General features: G+C 41.7%; 1 long non-coding RNA gene across 3 annotated transcripts in view; it reads right to left on the bottom strand.

The window, feature by feature from the left end:
• The window catches only part of LOC119018243, a 215,493-nt gene extending 200,096 nt beyond the window's left edge, over nucleotides 1–15,397 (bottom strand). For all 3 annotated transcript variants that reach the window (XR_005074692.1, XR_005074690.1, XR_005074691.1), the window contains exon 1: nucleotides 15,210–15,397. This is a non-coding gene — a long non-coding RNA (uncharacterized LOC119018243). The remainder of the gene's footprint in view (nucleotides 1–15,209) is intronic.
• Between the last annotated feature and the right edge of the window lie 502 nt (nucleotides 15,398–15,899).

Raw genomic sequence — 15,899 nt, 5'->3', positions numbered from 1 at the left:
CTGGGCGGCCCCAGTGCAGGTTCACTGACAGCTGGGAATGATGAAGGCTGAGGTGTGGCCTCACAGCACTGACACACCATGTATCAAAATTCAAATAGTCAAGAAAGACGCTGTGCTGTTTTTTTCTGTTCCAGACAGGTTAGGCAAAATACATAACACATTTTACTCTGAAAACCAGAAATTCATAAGTAGAACTAAAGTTGTAGTAGGTTCTCAACTTTCTCTTTTGGCTAGAAAAGACGGTTCACTATTAAAGCAAACAGTGAGATACAAGATAAACAAAGTTAAATGCAAAGGGGTGAAAAGAGCGCAACTCAGACCATGGTAATTGCTCATTTGTAACCCAAAGCCTGGCTCCCCTGGTGGGTGCAGCGGAGAGAGTGATGGGGTGTGCTAGCCGGGCCCCAGTGTGATTGGGTGCTCTGAGCCAGTACACCCTCACTCGGTTTCCATGTATGGCTTGCTTGATTTGAAGAGTGACCTTGAGTGAAACGGTGCTCCTCTTTCATTCTTGCTCTCCTCCCTAAACCATCTTTTCCCCGCTCTCTGTCTAGGGAATGAAAGCTTTGCCAAGCCACCGTCAACACAAGCGCTTCAGAGGAATTACAAGCTGCCTGAACCAGGGCTGTTTCGATGAATGAGGCTAGTGTCCTCACTCCTACTGTGTCTTTATCCCTTCAATCCTCTGTCATCCTGCTCCAACACTGTGTTCAGCATCAAGGAGCAGGTAGGCAGAGAGAACAGCACAACACTGCCTCTCTTGGATACTCAGTTCCTTTTGGTACAATGAATACATTTAACAAATTCTGACAAGGATATTTTTTCCGGAAATGAATGGCGTACAGTGAAGAGCCAAACACTAGAGGTCCACAACACATGACTCTGCAAGGGAGTGGTCGCATCAAGCCAGAAATTCTTGTCCTACTCTTCTCCACACCGCTGGCTAAACATGGTCACCAAGACCGGATGTGAGGTGAGAATCTCCACTCACTAGGATTGGGTACCGTTGACTTTTGAACTGATAAGGTATAGATACCAACAGTAGCAGTACCCAACGGTACCTTCTTCGACATTGCTCTCTCTATAATAACAACATCTCCTTTCTATTTTACAATAAAAAAAATATTGCAGCAAGTGTTGTCCTGTGCCTTTCTCTTCCTTTACATCCACTAAAAATGTTGATTTAGTACCAAGTTCGGTATCCAACTCTACCACCAAAGTTTACTAATGTATCACAAAAAACGTGTGTGGGTTTTAATATAAAATTGATCTTGTAGCTATGTTTACTTCCAAGGCCTTCAGCCTCAACTACATAGAACCTTATGCAACTCCAACCAGTCCCAAATTAAAGACAGTTACTGAAAGGAGGGTGCTAAGAGACCAAAGGAAGGGAGTCCTCAAAAAGTCAGAAGAGCTGTAGCCAAGAGTGACAGAGCAACACTGGATCCAGCAAAGTACAAATCAAATAAGTAATTCATGAAGCAACCAAAGACATTTGGAAAAATACGGCCCCATGACGACACAATAATGACAGGATGACAAAATAATAATAGGAGAGAGGAATCATCCTGAACAGGCCTTAAAGCCCCTCTACATTTAGCCCATCATATCGCCTAACATGTACAAACTGCCGCAAGCAGAAGGAGCAATTTCCACTACTACGGAGTACCGTCTGGGTTTAGATGAGGATTAAGGTTTGGCTGTCGAGTCGGTATCCAAAGAGAAGCCTTCTATAACAAACTGAAGTAATTAACAGCTTACTTCTAAGGCTAACCCCTTTCATTTAGTGTCCTACGGAGCTGCCTCTTCCCAGGAGTGAAGACCTTAACAAATGGCTTTAATAGGCAGACCTTCATAATGTAAACCCGTAGTCTTGTGGGACGGCTCACGGCTTTGACCACAGAGCAAATATGAGTAATTTGTATACACGTCTGCTGGGAGCCATAACAACCACACGGGGAGGAATTACTTTATGTAATTACTTGAGAAAATATCTGGGTAAGACACATGCGTGGCTATGTCATGCCCATGAAAGAGGGAAAAAACAGAGGAGGAGACGGGAGAAAGAAAAAGCGAGTGGGAGATTATGTGATCTATCCCTGTGGTGGTTAGGGCTCTCTCGCTGGAGAGGCTATGAGGCAATCACAAAGGCTCTTCAAATGCACCCAGCAAATTTACTCACATGGAAAATTAAGCAGAGACAGCTTTCTGTCCCCCTAAAGACTTTAAGATATATGGCTGCTTTTGTAATTATCATGGGTCAGGTCCTAAATTGAGATATGTTCATATGCCAGTGATTTCAGTGTAAATCTTCCTCTCTGTGTGATGATTCTTTCAACAGCTTACTTGCATGCGTGTGTCTGGCTTTCTCATTTTCACACACTATGTTATCTGTGTGTGTGTGTGTGTGCGTGTGCGTGTGCGTGTGCGTGTGCGTGTGTGTGTGTGTGTGTGAGTGAGTGCATGCATGCATCTCTGTGTGTGTATGCATGCAGTGGGTGATGTATGAGTTGCGGCAGGATTGAGAGAACCCTGTCGACAGCTGCTGGCTGCCATTCACACCTGAGAGGACCCATGTCCTGATGAGAATTAATGTACTCTGACATCCTCTGGGACTCTGGCAGCCCCCAGAGGGCCTAATGAAGAAATACAACCTTGCCAAGAGAGAGGGGGCATATCAAAAGGCTCCCTCAGGCCCCAGGAGAGGGCATATAGGGAGGGCATGGACAGACAGAGGAGACGCGGGACAAGGATATTTGGGAGTAGGAAGGGGGAAAGACGGAAGAGTATTCTTGGGCTGGTAAACATTTGTTGAGCGTCACGTGTTCATCATTACGCTGATCTGCCTCGCTGTATTAATTAAACATGCAAAAAGTGTCACCAACATATGCTGGGGGATTTCTCACCTGCTCATTAAAAACGTAATAATCAATCATATTTCTTTTTTTTTTTTTAACTCTTGAGAATTAACCAATTGCCCGCAGGTTACATTTTTTCTGACCTCCCAGCGAACCAGTATAGAGAAGGTCTGCAAGGTTAGAGGACCAACCTCTTTGGGTCATCCGTGTCCTAGAAAAAGGTCACATACGGTCTCTCTATAAGGACCTGTGTTTGGGATTTGAGTACTGGTCATTATGCAAAATCTATTCGGGTCCCAAGTGATGTATCATCCAAGTACCAATTAAATTTCTTCCCCTTTCAATTCAGGGTGACTTGTGCATCTCTAAAGGGACAGATGGTAAAGCGTAATGGTATATTTGTCCAGCACAGCTCTCCATAGACCGCAAAGTCAGGGCAGGAGGTAAAAACATAGATTCCAATCCCTCGGCCTCGGCCGTTTCTCTCCCTAAATCCCTCATTTGCTCATCAATTTTCTTCCCCCGCATCCTTTCCCCTCAATCCCAATTCTCCCTGAAACAAAAACCAGTACATTAGATTTCCAGTGTTCTGCCACTCTTGGCACAAAGGGGGGGCTTTTCAGAGTCTTTTCCTTTTTCGCGAGAATGAAATCTCAGAGGTGAGTGTGAAATTCTGAAAGGAAGACTCAATATGAAAGTCTGACCAACAGGAAGACAGACAGACATCGTGGCAAGGGGGAAAACAAAGAGGGTGGGGTTGTTTTTGGATGAAGATGTCAGCATAGTACATTCGGTTGTTGACTATAAATGAGACCCAGGGCTTTGGCTCCAGGAGATGGGGGGGTGGGGCCCAGGGGTAGCCTGGGGCCAGTACAGTTGATACGCTCCCAGAAGTTCAGCGGAGGACCAAGGCAGAGAACAGAGTACAGCGGGAGCTCGTCCAGGAGGACCAGCAGCCTCTGGATCCCCTTATGATGTTGACTAGCCATCCACAAACCGCCAGGAAATGGCGGTAAGAGCTGACCCAGACAGAATTCCAGGCGTGTGACCATGTGACGTCAGTGCAACCAACATCTATCATTAGCACGTCCACAAGCTCTGCCCGCATGTCCCTCTGTCCATTCTCCAGTGCAGGAGAAGGCCCTGTGATGGAGCCGACCGGGGCTGTCAAAGCGACCAGATGGCTGTCTTTTTTTGCTATTGCGCAACAGCTAATTTGAAGTTCACTTCAACTGCTTTTTTAACAGCTGCTCAGTAGTCGCACAGCAACACTCATTGCCAGGATATCCCTGTCTGAATTTGGCTCTGCCACTAATCCCTGAAAATTACAGTGTAACTGCATCCATGGAAAGTCACGGTGGCCACTCAGACCATCCTGTTCACTCACAATGAAAAAGCCTACAAATACACGCATTTTCACTGAACTTATGTAGAAACATATTTCCAAGTTAAGATTTAATCCTCTGCTCCCAAGCTGCAGACGTCCTTTTACAAAATAAGGCCTGCCATAAGGCCAAGTCTTCAACTGGATTTTTTTCCTGACAAACTTTTTTGTCAGTCACAACCCTCAAAAAAGACTTTGCTGCATGTGAATGAATAAAAAATGACATTTTTTTTCACTAAATTACTGGCCAACAGATCAAAACTATCATCACTCAAATCTTTGAAAGAGTCAATTATTTGAAGAAATGCATTTGTCAAAAGCTAAATGTCTGTTAACAAGCACGGCCGTACAGTGACGTAGAACAGAAAGGAGGTTCTTTCTTCTTAGGGCTCCAATGTTTGGACAGAAATTACTCTTTCATCCTCCATTAAAATTTCCCACATTTCTGTCAAAACAATCCCTTCAAAGTCCCCCTGTCAAACATGTATGCAGATGAGAAACACTCCTACCCAGTCATCCTGTGGGCAAACATTACTTCCAGCTGAGCAAACATGCCCAGACAGAACAAGCGATACATGACAGGAGGCTCCAGTTTCTTGACTCCATATTGGTCAAACACTCTTCGCATACTGTACTGTGATCCATGTTACAGCCTCCAGCCTTATGCTACCGCAGTTATACTTTGCAAACAAACACAGGTAAGATTTTACCAAATGACTCACGTCATGCAAAAGAAAAACATCTAAAAGAAATTAGAGCGATGAGCTACAGGTCTCAATATTTGTTTTATAGAAAAAAATAACCCGCATAAAACCAAGCTAGACCTCTCAACTGATGCAAATTCTCAGTCTCACTTAGTTAACTTCCTTCCAAGTCACTCCAACATTGCTTATGTCACACAGATGAATGCATTTAACAGCAAAAAACAGAGGTCATATGTCATGTATTGAATGGCATCAAGTTAGGAGTGGCTATTGTTTAGGCAGTGATAATGTTCTAGAAAGTTTCTTCAGATCTGTGTTGCTTACATCCTCCTGTAAGCCACACAGGAAGTCCTGTATCTGACTGTTAGCTGAGTGGAAACATTGTTGAGGTTATGTTCACGTAGAGCACTGGGGTTTGTTATGTACTCTATACTGTTTTTGGATGGTCCTTTATCACTCTCTTGTTTTTCTTCATATATTTCATATCTATTCTTTTTGTGGTTTGGGCGTTTTCTTTGTTTTTTGTTTCCTGCCCATGGTTATAGGGGCTAATTGTGGCTTACTATGATTTATGTACTGGTCTCTGCATGGATTTGGAAGCTGGGGGGAAGTTAATAAAGGATTTTTTTTTCCTATCTCTCTCTCTCCCTCTCATTAAAAGAGAAAGACAACAAACCTTAATCAAGGTTTGCTCTTAATTGGCTTAAGTGCAGCTTTATGGAAAAGTCAATGAATCTCTAGATACCAGTTTGATGTAATCATTCTGCAGCTGCAGGCCGGGTGAACTCTGACCCTTACGTCCCTACAAGATAATAGCGAGAGCAGACCCTTGGCCTCTCTCAATATAAAAAAACGCTCATATTGGTCACAATGGTCGTGTACAATGTCCACCATGACCAATAATTGATGGTGTATTTTAAGCCTCTCTTATTTCATGAAATGCATAATTTTAATGAGGATGTGTGTGTGAGAGAGAGAGAGAGAGAGAGAGAGAGAGAGAGAGAGAGAGAGAGAGAGAGAGTATGTAAGAACAACACGTGAGCAACATGTTCAGTTCAGAACATGAGTTGGCAGTGTGCTTATACCCATTTCCCTCTAAACCAGGAAAATAAAAGAACAATCAGTCTCCCTCTGCTTAGATACAATCTTAAAACCATGACCATCAACCAGCGCTCATTTGTAATAAACAGCAATACATTTGTTTCTTCACTAAAGATAGTAGAAATTGGACAGATTCGGCTAATGCAGCTATCTGCCTAAACAAGCTCAGCACGTTACGTACTTCTCCTATGGAGCTTCACACCCATTACTGCCACGGAGAGGGAGGGTGAGAATCCGAAGCATCTACGCTATGAAACATAATGCAGGGCCATTTTAATTGTGCGCTATTTTTGGCAGACAGCATGGAAAGGAATGAACATTAGATTTCTTACATTAGAAAATGAAGCCAAATAAGTAATTGGTCGGCGTATTTATCTATTAATGTGTAAAACTTGAAGGTGAAGAATATAGTGTGATGGAAGTGGGTGGTGAGATTAATAATCCAGTTATTGTTTAGAATTTTTATTTTTATTTTTTTTTAAAAAGGAGGAAGATGTTTTGGGACTCTGAATAAGAATCTGTGGAGTGGTGCTTGCAATCGTGAGAGTGGGTCTTAGAGAGTTATGGCTTCAGCTAGCCTGTAGTTTATGTGCACTCTGGGTAAAATGCAGAGCACTTTGAGAACATTTATCATAAAACACAGGAAGGGACCGGGATGTAAAATGGCTGCTCTCCTCAGCCTCAGTATCTGCGATCTGATATAAACTCTCCAGATAAATAATGCATGACTGCGCCGTTGAAAAAAAAGGAAAAAAAATGTCAGAGTGCCTCTTATTTCTTGCTCTGACAATTATAATGCTTTGTAAGGTTTTTGTTTTCCTCTCTTTTTCATTTGGGAAAACTCTACTTCTCCTTTATTGTACTTAGAGCCAGACAATGTTTTCTCCCGTCCTAATGTTAACTTTACTGTACCTGAGAACCTTGTCATTAAAGCAAACCTTGAACATTTCTTTTTTTTATTCACATTGGTATTGATGCGTTTAAGGAAATTTAAGGTAGGGGGACCGAGGAGATGGACAGACTAACAGCGCTCGGATTAAGCTCAGATGGGGGATAGATAAATGTTTATATCGCGATAAAGTTTATTTAATATTTCATGCACTCTGTAGCGCGGAAGGGTATCTGACTAAATGTTTAATCTTATGAAAAAATGTCTGTTACAGGTGATGATAAATCAATCAGGATATCCCTACGTCCCTACGGATGAAATTAACGATGTAATTCATTTCCATTATAATTTAATCTGCCTATCGTCTTTAATGAACCGATTATTCATTTAAAAATGTTGAATGTTACTCTTCCCCATTGTACCACACCTTTCCTTGTGTATTTTCCAAAAGACATAAATACAACCTACATCCTCTCCCTCTCTCTACGGAACGCAGGCAGCGGGAACTCCATGCACATTGGCAGCATTTAGCAGGTGACAAATGGAGTTTCCCAGGCTGAACCAGCCCAGAAGGCTCACTCAGATGGGTTGATGAATGTAGACTCGAGCCCCGACAGGCAGGTTTATTTTTATTACGTCTGTCATCACACCTTTTGCAGTGTCTCCCCAGCAAACACACATACACACTGCGCTACTGCAGGGGGGAGGAAGTAGTCCTGAATCACACCGAAGGCTGTATAGAGCTGCGATTACAACATTTGCTTTCACCGAAATGTTGCACAACACGCCTCGCGTCCGAAAATGTAAGGTTGAATTACAGATGGATGGTAAGCACTCATCCAATACATTACAAGGACAGACAAAATCTTCCATGTGCCCACCGACTGACAGAATACCAAAAACGAGACGACAAGCATACAAGCAGAGGCCAAAGAAAATCCACTGTCGCTTCATTCCTTTTCTCTCCCAACGAGAGAAACACATGATGGCGGGGGGGGGCACAGTTTCTTTATTTGGCTGCACACAGAGTACTTTATCTATTTGACAGAGGATGTGGAATCACAGAAAAGGAGAGTGGAGAAAGGAGGGAAAGGTTCTTTTTAAGAAAATGATGCATGGGCTCCAGGCTTTGCAACTCATGAGTCGACAATGTACTGTCGGTGTCTTCAGGGGTGTGTTTCGGCGAGAGTGCGTATCAATAGGTAATAAATCTAGCCGCGTTCCCAGGATGTGGACAGACTCACAGGTGTCTCACTTTTAACACAGCAGCTTCAGCAGTTCACAGAGGTCACGGAAACACTGTGACTCAGTGCAGACCACAAGTCAGTTTGGAACATGGTGTGTGTGTGTGGTGACACTGACGTTAAACCACTGAAGATTCTCTGGAAACTTCAACCACTCTCGAGAGAATAGAGAAGGGGTACAACTATCAGAGATACTGGAAAAATTCAAACGCACACCTCGTCTCACCTCAAGCTTCACCATGGACCTCAATCAAATCAAGCACGGCCAAGCTGAGACCCACTCTTTTCCACTCATGAGCAAGGAGAGGCACTATGACCTGCTTAATGGTGATAAAATGGTCTTTAATGGGACTGGTGTGAGAGTTTTAATGTAGTGACTTAATGCTGAGGTCTCTCACCTCTCCCCAGGGCTCCAGGGACAGCAACCATTATGTGATCAAAAACCCCTGCCACCTGATGGGCTAGCTGGAGACCTTGTATAATCAAGGTCGGCATGGGCCTCTGGACGGTGCAGTGTAGGGCTGCAACCCACAATTATTTAAGTTGTTTTGCCTACAAAGTGGTTAAAATGTTACCAGAGTCCATAGTGGTTTATTTTCAAATGAAAGATTTTGGTTTCGTCAAAACTCAAGAAACTCAAATGCTGCACATGAAACAGACAAAACAAGCTATTTTTCAGATTTACCTGAAGTTCACATGCAGTCAGAATTGTGTTTTTCTTATTTGTAATTAATTTGGACCTGCAATTTGGATCTGTTTGACAGATGTCTGACCGTAAAGGGACAGTCACCGCAAGAGGGGCGAGCGAGAGGCTAGCTGACCAAGCTAACTGAACAAGCTAACCCAGCTCAGCTGAGTCAGATGCCATTAAGGTTTACATTCACAAGCGTAGAAGCGTAGAGCAGGAGCACGCTCACTTCTTTGGATGATGCGGTTTAGTTCAGTCGGAAAAAAAAGGTCGTTTTTATATGAAACTGTTTTACAACAAGGTCTGTGAAATATCCTGAGTACCTGAGTTATGATTTTTGGAAAGAGACAGTGCTGTTGAGTGCTCAGGGTGCCAAAAGAAATTGTTTTCTGGCACTCTGAGAACCTCAAGCAGAGTGCCATCTAGTTCCATTATATTTGAGAGAAGGCAGACATCTCTACAGCTGATACCTCCAAAGCTTGGCAACTTACACCAAAGCAGTCTCAAATGGACAAATTGGACTACAGGTAAGAGGAAAATATGCATTTTTGATTCTGGATGCAGTGCAATTAAGTCAGTAGGTATAAACAGAATTTTCTTTATTTTCTTGTTTCTTTTTTTATTCTGATTGGATGCTCAGCATGGACCAATGTGCAACTTACGCAAGTGTGATGTTGAAACTTGAAGGCTCCAGTGCACACACACGCGGAAAATGTAGTTTCAGTGATGTGGGACTTTCAAAATGAAAAATATTTGCATATTCATAGTGACTGAATTGTCATAGTGATTGAAGGGAAACTGAGTAAATGCAATTGCAATATTTGTTCTGGTGGATACAAAGGAGACACAAATTACTTATTAGTCCTTAAAATGGGTTACAGAGGATCATTGATAACTGACTAATACAGTTAACTGGTAGTCAAAAAAATATTTTCTATTTGTTGACCTAATGTAATAATCATTAAGATTTTCATGTCAATAATTATCTGTTAAGTCATTATGAATCGCCAAATGAGATAAAACGATGATTGAGCCTATGGCCCACTGATGAAATCCCTTGCATTTGCTGTAAGACCAAAGATGCACTCTGGGTGTCGGTGGCAAATTTCCCGGAAAAAAAATCACAAGCGGCGAACGGTTAGTGACGCGTTCACCCAGCAGTGGTTGGTCGGGCAGAAAGAGTGAGTGGTTTGCATCATGATGACCAGAATAATTTAGCCTAATGTTAGACAATGAATAAGTATGTACCAGGGTTGGGCCGATGACTGACATCAGTGGACTACTTATCTTTGACAATCGTAACATCGTGATTTTAAAGGCTCCTCAGAGTTGCAGTAGAGCGAGAGTTGTTGTTTGTCCATTGTCCATTTGGTGTTGTTATGGAGGCGTGGCAAAGCTGCCAACTGACTGAGGTCCAAAAATACACCTGCAATTGCCGCTTCCTTGCCACTTTAACAACTAATCAACTAGTCTAGTGTAATTTTCTTGGCCACCTCAGCCATTTAAACTATGAGGCCCACCTGATCAACCAGTTATCATTCTAACAATTACCAGCATTACTATAAAAGCACAACAGTGACTTCATGTCAGATGTCTAACTATCTGGTGAATTAAAGACAATATGCCTGCAAAATATTGACAAGTTTTGTTTGTTCCATTTCACCCACTACAAAACACAGAGCTGGCTCAGCGGGTTGATTTCTCCTAGTTCCATGTTGAAGAGGCACAGTTGCGTATCAGCACTCTGTACTCCGAGATCAAATTATTACAAATTTGAATTCCTCCGCCTGTGACATCTCTAAACTAATCGTCCTGTTGTGTCATTTCTGTTTTGTTCAGCCAGCGGAGGTTTTAGTCTTCAGTTCATCTGGAGTTCAAATGGAGCGTCAGGGATTGTTCACCCTGTCGGTGGCTGTGAGGTGTCTTATAAGGAGCAGCCGGGGAGGAATCCTTTCAATTAGAGTGATTTATGAGAGACCTTATTGAGCTTATTACGCATGGGCTAAGGCTGCGACTGTTCGGCTCTCTGCAGAGGGTCATTTACGTGTTGATTACAGGAAAAAGAATTGAAAGCTTCATAAATATTCCTTACAGTATCAACTCTGATCTTGACTGTCATCAATCTACAATAGTTTGCACTCCATTAGTCATAATGAAGCTCGTCTACCAACAGTTTCATCTCCATTTTCAATTGTTTACCACTAACTACAAAACTGAAGGGAAAAAAATGTTTTTCAACAGATTAGTCGAAGGTTTTGTCACATAATAAAAGGAGGGAATTATTAAACTCTCTCTGCGTCTTTTAGATTTGCAAATAAAGCATATTTTTGCAGTTTCACAGACTACCTACCTTCTCCAAGGATAGTCTAATGGTGGCACTAATAATGTTATCTTAGAATGTATCTGTGCTGCAAAGTAAGCTTTTAAATCTCAAACAATTATGTCGGCCTCATTATGCAATTCAGCAAAGACGTTTAACTGTAATGCCCCAACTTTGTAAAAGATAAAATAATGTATCTCTGGCACACTTAAAAAGGTATAAACACATGTTATTTTTCCCTTGTCTTGCGAAAAAATTGGGACTGGGGAAAGGTTTAATGACAATTGTGTAATTTGAAAAGTCAGCAGAAAGGAATTATTAACATAAGGAGAATTGGCATGATGGTTCCACTAAAAATCAGCACGAGCCTCTTTTGGCCTAAAAGTTTGAGAAAACACAGAATTTCGTCTCTCGGCAACAACAAGTTTAACTGTATACCAGTACTGACTGATACTGTACAAACGATCATACTAAATAATCATACATTACATTTACACATGTGCCATGTCAACATGATAGTGATTTGAACTTTTGATCCAGTTTCATGACAGGTTTCAATAATCTACATTAAAGCTGCTGTTCGTGTTATTTCCTCATTAAAATTAGTGTTAAATATATTCACTCTACATAACTGTAGAGTGTTTGGTCAGTTACCCGTGTCACTAAAAGGGGAAAGATATTTCCAGGTATCCCTGTCCACTTTATCCAGTCAGGACAGAGAACGCCATAAAGAGGCGGTCCTGCATGCTTGATGAAAGCAAAGAGAAGGATCCTCTTGTTCCATTACCGAAAACAGCAATGGTGAATGAGTAGGATAAGCTTCCAATTTCTAGCGCTCTCGATGGTGGCTAATACTACCAAACAGGCCAAGTGAAGAAAAAAGTGCTTGAGGAAAAGTAAGAAGTAAAGAGAGTCAGTTCATAAGACTGGTTAATGTACATTTATTTTCTACATGAGGCGTCGCCCTACTCGCTGCACTCACTGAACAATTAGGTCTTCATTTTTTGTAGCATGTTTCATTTTCTCAGTCCATTTTTACCATTTCTCTTTAATAAGCAGAAGTATTTCTTACCCGATAACATGATCCACTGTTGTAATAACTGGAAGAATACTCATTAGAATAATCAATAGATGATAGCAATTTACTAAAATAATTTATGTCAGTATTTTCTGATCGGAGAAATGATATATCAAGGGAGAGGTGTTGAGGGAGAACACGGTTCTTTATATCTGTGGTTGAATTCAAGGCTTCACTTCAATGCGAGTACCGGCTTCTCAAACAAACAGCCTCGTCGATATGATTTTTACGGTTGGACCGTGGGATGGGGCAAAAAAAAAAATATATATATATATATATATATATATATATATATATATATATATATATATATATATATATATATATATATATATATATATATATATATATATATATATATGTGTGTGTGTGTGTGTGTGTGTGTGTGTGTGTGTGTGTGTGTGTGTGTGTGTGTGTGTGTGTGTGTGGGCAAGGACACATAATAGGCAACGCTACTCTGATCCCCGGAGCTGTACGGAAGTCCCTCAGTCGACGCTGATGAGAAACACCAAGGGTTGAATCTCCTCTATATTTAATAGAACTTGTTAAGTAGGCATGCAGTATCATTAGAGATAAAATAAATCCTATCTGACAGCTTTCATTGAGGTTGTCGTTTAGAGATATGGAATCTGCGCTCTTGTTCGTTCACAATAGAAACATTGGTTCATTTCCTGTCTACACGGATGAGCTGCCCAATTTTACGCCAGCCTTTGAAGGTAATTTTTACATTGCCTAGGCCTCTCTGATTCCAACTTTATATGCATTATTTACAGAGAATCCTGGGGTGGGGGGGCAGGGCAGGTCTATCGAAATACTCCTTGCCCCAGGTAATTATCCAGAAGCCTTAGTCCAGCCCCGTTGATGAAATGTGCTCATGTTTATGCACATGAAGGGGATTACACATTCAAACAGTCGGACCACTATTTCACTTCCTTCGTTGTGTAATTATAAACGGATTAGACTGCATTCAAAATGCAAAGACACCCCTTATTTTGAACCATATCCTGCTCCAAATAATATTGCCCGTATGAATGCGTGCGCTTGTCTTATCACAGGTTATTTTCTTTTGGTGGAAGAAAGGGGAAAAAAAAAAAAAAAACACAAGGTGTTTTCTTCTGGAGTGTAGAAGGAGGAAAAAAAAATGGTGAGACAATCATTTCTATTTCAAATCCGTGGAGCTTCAGAGTGTTAAAGTCATAATGGGCTGCAGGCAATGAGAGGAAAAGACATGGTGAATTAATTAGCCTGGCAAACAGAGAGCCGCCCTGTATTGACCCCTCAGTGGTTTTTCCTCCCTCCGCCTCTCCGCCAGCCACACAATCAGCGGTGTCACTAATTAAGAAATACCAGCTCAGATTCTGTCCTTTGTAACTGGCATTAGACCCCCCCACCCCCCCACCCCAAAAAAAGAAGGAAGCAGCTCGCACTCATTAAGTGAATGAACACGAGTGCGGGCTGTGTAAAGACACTTAATTTAGCCTGTTTGTAGAATCAAGTTATCTTCTCTCTGTTATAATTTTGTATTTTGTGGTCCGTGTTGGGGGAAGATTGCGACTATACAGGGAGCTTTTCTTTTTCAAGAAATTAGTAACGTATAATATTATTTCATACACACATGCACATCTATAATAACAGCACCAGTGGAGCAGAGAGTGATAGCAAAAGCTCGTAATCCATTTGGTGCTCACACATCCATACAGAGTTCAGAGGTGACACTACAGCTGGAGCTGGACCAGGCTCAGACAGTGAACCTGTGCCTACATGCTAATTGTATTTCTACATCTATTATAATATTTAGGCTTAGATTTGGAAGAGGATGTCAATCATTTCAGATACCAAAATCTGATGTTTATACCTTACAATGTATTCTCTGCCAGACAATGTGTAATCTTGTGTATTTCTTTATAAAATGTAGACATGGAATTAATTGTTTTTAGTTTTGAAGATAAGATATCACATGTCTATCTGATCTTAAATGTCCAAACAACATCATGTGGTCATGTCCTCAGAGGTTTATTGATTGACACATCTTGATTCCCTCATTCTACTAAACTCTTAGAGCAATGCTACCAGAACTTTAGTTTGCCGTTGGTGCGCATTAGGCCAAAGCATCGCTTCACCATTGTTGTTGGGTTCTTTTTTTCCTTTTTTTTCTTTTTACTTTAATCAGGAAGAAGTCCCGCTGCACCATGCTGTAATGCTTGCAGACGGGCGATATTACAGCTAAGGGAGCACTCTGGCACATTAGAGAGGTGGAGGTTGAGAGAGCATGCCCCAGTCATTCGTACAATAAGGAAGAGCCACACCGGAGACAGAAACAATAACTGCGCTTCCTCTACAATGGTGCTCCCATGCACCCAAATGCAGAAAAATGACAGGAGGTGACGTTCCCCGCTGCATTACTTTTGAGTTACGGGGGCGATTTGCAATTCAAAGAGTCTGAGGAGTGCTGACCACAACACTAACGCCTCCACGGGCCCACTGAGGCAAATAAGACCTGGGGCAATTTGCAACCCCTTTTGCTCGGAAACACACTTTTAGGCCAAGTCATGTAAAATAAAAATATGATAAATACCAAAACTAATGAGGCCAAATTTTGTTTTCGGAACTAAAAATAGAGGCGGGTGTTAGGACTCAACTTTGTGTCAAGGCTACCTTTTCTTGGGAGCAACTTTGATGGAGTCGGCCTTGACGACGTTGCAAAGTAGCTTACATGTTTCACTTGTAAATTAACGCTTTGCATATCTGCTTGAGTTGTAAAAAAATACCGGTGAAGTCGCACTCATGAACGCTGTATACAATGTTCTGGATTTACATTCGCTTGAAGGCGAGTAGAACTAAAAAAAAAGGCGAACTTGTGATGAAGCGTTACTGTTTAGGAATAAAAATCTGTTATTTGAGAAGCATTTCAATTATGACTGCCACAACCTGAGACATTCTTACCTGAACTATTAATCATCGTGTGTGACTTCTGTGCCGCCATATGGAGGAGCAGCATGTGAAGAGCACCAAACTTGCTGATCCTCTGTAACTGGGCCCAATTAATCCTGCCGGCTGCATCTTCCACATCAGGTCTGTAGTGTGCTGTGCTCCAGCCAGAGAGAAATACGAGCGCTGTATTTCTCCCAGCAGCCTGTCCAGTCAGAAACAGGAGAAACTCAAGCACATGTGATTAATGATGGAGAGCTGAACTACTATAGATGATTTAAGATGACATGAGGAAAAAGGAGGGGGGGGGCAAGGGATTTCGACTGAGGGTTTAACGCCGTAGTTAAGGACAGGTGAAACTGACATAAATTACTTAATGCTGATTGATAAGGACGGGCGATAAAAAAGGTAATACCAGTGCAACAAAATCTGAACTGAACATTGGCATCAAAAGCAAATGACAGTTTCAGATGACATTTCAAAAGAACTTTCGCCTGATTCGGAGGGTTCCTTATTTGTGCAGTAGTCAGAGGAAGTCCTCTATCCTTCAGCCTATGACATACCTAAGGATGTTTATTATTATTATTATCATTATTATTAGTAGTAGTAGTAGTAGTATCATTATTATTAGTGGACAAATGATAGGAGTACAGCCTTCTTGTAAAATGTAGTGTGCAGATAAAAAGGTTGCTGATCGTGTCCATC

The sequence above is a fragment of the Acanthopagrus latus genome, chromosome 4 (assembly GCF_904848185.1).
Source record: "Acanthopagrus latus isolate v.2019 chromosome 4, fAcaLat1.1, whole genome shotgun sequence".
Lineage (NCBI taxonomy): Eukaryota > Metazoa > Chordata > Actinopteri > Spariformes > Sparidae > Acanthopagrus > Acanthopagrus latus.
Note: the sequence above shows the minus strand (reverse complement) of the source record. Positions and strands in the feature narration are given on the sequence as shown.